General features: G+C 40.6%; 1 pseudogene; it reads left to right on the top strand.

Annotated features, from left to right (window-relative positions):
• The first annotated feature begins 4,574 nt into the window (after window positions 1-4,574).
• Window positions 4,575-5,240, top strand: LOC133751187 (protein PBDC1-like; annotated as a pseudogene).
• The last annotated feature ends 1,040 nt before the right edge of the window (window positions 5,241-6,280 follow it).

Below are 6,280 nucleotides of genomic sequence, written 5' to 3'. Positions count from 1 at the left end.
GTGCAGTGGAGGATGGCCCAAGTCCTTGGGCCCTGCACTCGCATGGGAGACCAGGAGAAGCACCTGGCTCCTGCCATCAGATCAGCACAGTGCACCGGCTGCAGCGCACCGGCTGTGTGGCGGCCATTGGAGGGTGAACCAATGGCAAAGGAAGACCTTCCTCTCTGTCTCTCTCTCTCACTGTCCACTCTGCCTGTCAAAAAAAAAAAAAAAAAAAAGAAGTGAGAAAGCTAAAGCCCCATGTTATCTATGGATAAAAATGCATAAAAAAGACTGTCATCTGTGATAACTTGGAAGTCAGACCAAGAATCTATTGAATCTGAATTTAGATAAAGTAGCTGGAAAAAAAAGTAAGAATATTTGTGTATATTGGCTGCTAGTTATTGCTTTTATCTAAGTATTAGAAGAAAGAAAACACTCAAGCAAAAAGTGGCTTGTTTGCCAGGTGAAGTAGAACTGAAAATCAAAGCAAAACAAATTCAGGACTTTTTCAGGGCTAGAAAAAGTGATGGTTCCCATACCTCAAATACCAGAAGATAAGATTTATAGGTCAAAAAAGAGAAGACTCAGCCCAGTGATGAAGATAATATCAAGGACGTTGCCTGGTTACCCAAACCTGTTTCAGACTTCAGTGTAGACAACAGGGAGATGCATGGGCTTTTCAAAGAAGGCAAACCTTAGAGCAGCTCTAGAAAAGAAGTTTAGCATATGAAAGTGACTGGAAATAAGTAGGTCAGATGCTCATCAATTTTTGAACAAACTGTAACTCCCAAGAAGCCACTAGCTTAAATTAGTAAAATTATTCTCATATGACAATGGAAAAGTGGGCTCTGAAACAAGTACAACTTATAACATATCTCCAACATTCACCTCCTCTGTGACCAGAAAGGACATCTGACAAGAATACAGTCCAGGGGAGCAAAGCCTCTTTGTACTTGCTTGGTGAAGAATGGCAAGAAAGTTCTTTGCAGAGAACAGGTCAAGTGTGTACCAAGACATTTTCTTTCAAGGTTTACAAGTCTGCATAATATCTACTCAAAAGGATTGCATCACTGCTCCAGACCAAGGACTGCTTTGGGAGTTTGATTGTGGTTATCCCATCCACTTTTGTGTGTTGGGTGGGTAAATGGACCACAGGCAACTTGTGTTTCTGTTCAAAAGATGATAGACCTTGAGGAACCATATCAAGACCTCAGGCATCACCCGGAGACCCTAGCCTTTGAGATACTTGCAATAACTTACAACATTTCTGGGATTATCCCTTGGAAGGTGTGTGAGTATGATTTGTGTAAGGGAGGAGGGTAGCCAAAACTCCACTCTCTTCTGGGCACACAGCTAGACTATCTTTCTGTTACAATGAAGTGACTAGGTTTTCCTCAGTAGAATGTAATTGCAGTGTTATATGCCACTTCTATACTTGGTCCATAAATGCCTTCATGCTTGTCTCAATACGTCCTTTTGGAAGCAGTGGAGGCATGGTGGAAGCACAGCCCAGGGAGGCTGGTGCAAGACCAGGTGAGACAGGAAATCGCAAGTCCATGGACCTGCAAATAGCAATGGGGGGACAGCTTGGTGAACTGCTTTCAAAGTTCCATGCAGGAAAAAAGAGAAGGTATAGAGGAACAAACAGAGGGGTCAGGCACTCCCTTACCCTCTCCCTCCCCCCACCCAACCTGGACCTGCAGCCTGGGAGAAGCCATCTTGTTTGTTTACATTTTCGAATGCAAGCAGGGAACTGCCACATTTGCCTCCCATGCACATACCCATCAACTGCAGGGGGCTACCTCACCACATCACACCCCCCTAGGAATGAGAACCATAACATTTCAGAAGAATTTCTTCCCCACCATGCAAGCTGTGCAACAAGAAGTTCTGAATATCGAAAACTCAAAGCTGTTCTGTCCACCACTGAGAAGCGAGCCGGGTCCCAGTAGGCGAGGCTCCATGCATCGGAGCCCTTCCCTGCCTCCACCATGACTGAGAAGTGAGCTGGGCTCCAAGAGGTGGGACTGCCTCCACTTGCAACACACAGACACACAGCAGCTCATTACAGAGGGAAACCTCACCACAAGAAAATCTCCACAGATTAGAGGTGCAGATTGTTAAGCAAGGCAATATAACCCTGAACACACCACAGACCAACACCAGTGCATCCCACAAATGTGAGGGAAAGGGAAGGTTACATCAACAGAAGTGAGCAACCTCCTCTAACCAAAAAATGAGAGGAAAGATACAAAGCCCTATGGGGACCTTACATTGGATACCTCCTCCACCCCAAAATACTGAACAGAGCACCAAGGCCACATCCAGCACACACCGCTTGGAACTCACTAAAAGTATAAATGTCCCACTAAATCACAAAGACACAAATTAAATATTAAAGCAACCAGACAAAAAAAGAAAAAATGCACAAATGCCAAAAAACAAAGGAAAAACCTAAATAACAATAAGGAAGACACTATGAGCTCTCCTAAAGTAACACCACAACTCTTTAATAGTAGATGGCGAAGATGAAAAGATCAAGGGTATTCCAGAAATGGAATTCAGAAAATTAATTTTAAGATACTTAGAAGCAATGAGAAGCAGATTCACAATCTAAATGAAAAGTATTCCCAAGAAATTGAGATATTAAAGAGAAATCAGAATGTAATACTAGAAATGAATAATTCAAATAAAAATGCAGTGGAAAGCCTTAGCAACTGAATAAGTGAGATAGAAGAAAGAATATCAGAACTAGAAAACAAATTTCTGGAAATATTACACTCAGACTAAAAAAAAGAAGAAGAAGAAGAAATCAGAAAATCAAAAAACACAGTTGGAGACCTACAAGATACTATCAAGCAACCCAACATATAGATCCTAGGAGTTCCAGAAGGCATGGAAAGAGAGAGAGGATTAGAAGACCTCCTTCTTAATGAAATAATAACAGAAAACTTTCCCAATTTGAGGAAAGAAAGAGACATCCAAGTAGAGGGAGTACACAGAACTCCCAATAGACATGATCAGAAAAGATCTTCACCACAACACATTGTAGTGAAACTCTCCACAGTAAAACCTACAGGAAAGATGTTAAAATGTGCCTGAGAGAAATGCCAAATCACATTCAGAGGAAACCCAATTATGGCCTGCACCACGGCTCAATAGGCTAATCCTCCGCCTGCGGTGCCAGCACACCAAGTTCTAGTCCTGGTCAGGGTGCCGGATTCTGTCCCGGTTGCCCCTCTTCCAGGCCAGCTCTCTGCTGTGGCCCAGGAGTGCAGTGGAGGAGTGCTTGGGCCCTGCACCTGCATGGGAGACCAGGATGAAGCACCTGGCTCTCCTGGCTTTGGATCAGCACAGTGCACTGGCTGTGGTGGCCATTTGGGGGTGAACCAATGGAAAAGGAAGACCTTTCTCTCTCTCTCTCTCTCTCTCTTTCTCTGTCTCTAACTTCCTGTCAAAAGAAGAAGAAGAAGAAGAAGGAGAAGGAGAAGGAGAAGGAGAAAGAGCAGGAGCAGGAGAAGAAGAAGAAGAAAGTTTATAGCAAATGAAGCATATATCAAGAGATTAAAAAGGCACCAAATAAATGAACTATCAATGCACCTCAAAGATCTAGGAAAACAACAGCAAACTAAACCCAAAACTAGTAGGAGAAAAGAAATAATTAAATTAGAGAAGAAATCAACAAAATTGAAACCAAAAAAAATACAAAAGAGTAGTAAAATGAAGAGCTGGTTTTTTGAAAAAATAAACAAACCTGACACACCACTGGTCCAATTAACAAAAAAATGGAGAGAGAAGACCCAAGTCAATAAAATTAGAGATGAAAAAGGAAATGTAACAACAGACACCACAGAAATAAAATGAATCATCAGAAACCACTACAAAGACCTGTATGCCAACAAGGTGGGAAACCTAAAAGAAACGGATAGATTCCTGGACACATACAACCTACATAAATTGAGCCATGAAGACATAGAAAACCTAAACAGACCCATAACCAAGACATAAATTGAATCAGTAATAAAGACTCTCCCAACAAAGAAATCCCCAGGACCAGATGGCTTCACTACTGAATTCTACCAGACATTTAAAGAAGAACTACAATTTTTCTCAAGTTATTCAAAACAATTCAAAGGGAGGGAATCCTCCCAAATTCTTTCTATGAAGCCAGCATCACCTTAATTCCTAAATCCAGAAAAGACACAACAGAGAAAGAGAACTACAGACCAGTTTCCCTGATGAACATAGACGCAAAAATCCTCAACAAAATTCTGGTCAATTGAATCCAACAACACATCAGAAAGTTCATCCACCCAGACCAAGTGGGATTTATCCCTGATATGCAGGGATGGTTCAACATTTGCAAATTAATCAACGTGATACGTCGCATTAACACACTGAAGAACAAAAACCATCTGATTATCTCAATAGATGCAGATAAAGCATTTTATACGATACAACACCCTTTCATGATGAAAAGTCTAAACAAATTGAGTTTAGAAGGAACATTCTGCTTTTCCAGCCAACTGCGGGAGAAGCATGAAAAAAAAAATCACTTCCGGAGAGGTGAAGCCATGCTTTCTGGCACCAACATGGAGGCTAGTAGTAGAACCAATTAACCAGTTTCCAGGGAGCTGGCATCCATGGCACATTCTCTTTCTCTCCCAGCAGAGTCTTACAGCAATGATCCAGATATTGAAATGGCTTGGGCTGCAAGAGCAATGCACCATGCTGAAGTGTATTACAAGCTGATTTCATCAGTTGTCCCACAGTTCCTGAAACTCACCAAAGTGGATGGCCAAATCTACTCTGAGTTCTGAAAAATTTTTCAGAAACTCAAGATGGATATGTTAGATCCAGAAGAACTCAAATCAAAATCAGCAAAAGAGAAGTGGAGGCCATTCTGTTTGAAGTTTGAAGGGACTGTGAAAGACTTCAACTATGGTACTTTGCTGTGACTAGATTGTTCTCAGGGTTATACTGAGGAAAACATCATCTTCACTCCCAGAATACAATTTTTGGCCATTGAAATCACTTAGAACCTGGAAGACTATAACAAAGCAGTTTACGTCGGTGTTCAGCACAAAGGAGGAGAGAAAGCAAGCATCAGTGGAGCAGAGCAAGAGAAAACAGAGCAAAAAGAAGAGAAAGGAGTCAACAGTGGAGAGAAAAAAGAGGAGGGAGTTGCTGGAGAAGGAGAAAAAGAGGAAAATGCCAAAGAGGGAGCAAAAGAGAAAGAAGCCAACAAAGAAATCTGAAGTGGGGAATAGCTATGTAAGGTGAACAGGGAGTAGTGCTCTAGAGGCTACTACAGCTGAGCCAAATGCCACAGTGCTGTTTGCACAGACACCTTGGGTTATAAATGTATATCTTTGTGCAGTTGAAGGGTGCTGAGAGAGACATCTCTAGCTTAAGTGTCAGGAGCTGCTCTAGTTGTTTTATAAACTGGCTTAAAGACTGTAAGTGAGGTTTTAGTTAACTGTTTATATGTTTCTTGACTCTCATTGCTGCTCAAGTAGGAAATCTTGTAAATAAATGTCTTTTGGTTCTTAAACAAAAAAAGAAGAAGAAGGAACATTCCTTAACACAATCAAGGCAATTTATAACAAACCCACAACCAGCGTCCTATTGAATGGGGAAAAGTTGGAAGCATTCCCACTGAGATCCAGAACCAGACAAGGATACCCAGTCTCACCATTGCTTATCAATATAGTCCTGAAAGTTTTAGGCAGAACCATTATACAAGAAAAAGAAATCAAAGGGATTCAAATTAGGAAACAGGAAGTCAAACTAATCCTATTTGCAGATGACATAATTCTAAATATAGGGTATCCAAAAGACTCCACCAAAGGACTATTGGAACATATAAAAGAGTTTGATAAAGTAGCAGGATGTAAAATCAATACACAAAAATCAATAGCTTTTGTATACACAGAAAATACAATGGCTGAGAAAGAACTTCTAAGATCAATCCCATTCACAGTAGCCACAAAATAAATCAAATACCTTGGAATAAATTTAACCAAGGAGATCAAAGATCTCTATGATAGGAATTACAAAACATTAAAGAAAGAAATAGAAGAACATTCAAAAAGTGGAAAAAACTTGTATGTTCATGGATTGGAAGAATCAATATCATCAAAATGTCCATTCTTCTGAGAACAATTTACAAATTCAATGTAATATCAATCAAAATACCAGACATTCTTCTCAGATCTAGAAAAATGATGCTGAAATTCATTTGGAAACACAGGAGACCTCAAATAGCTAACACAATATTATACAATAGAAACAAAGC

The sequence above is a fragment of the Lepus europaeus genome, chromosome 22 (genome assembly GCF_033115175.1).
Source record: "Lepus europaeus isolate LE1 chromosome 22, mLepTim1.pri, whole genome shotgun sequence".
Lineage (NCBI taxonomy): Eukaryota > Metazoa > Chordata > Mammalia > Lagomorpha > Leporidae > Lepus > Lepus europaeus.
This window is presented reverse-complemented; position numbering and strand designations above follow the sequence as displayed.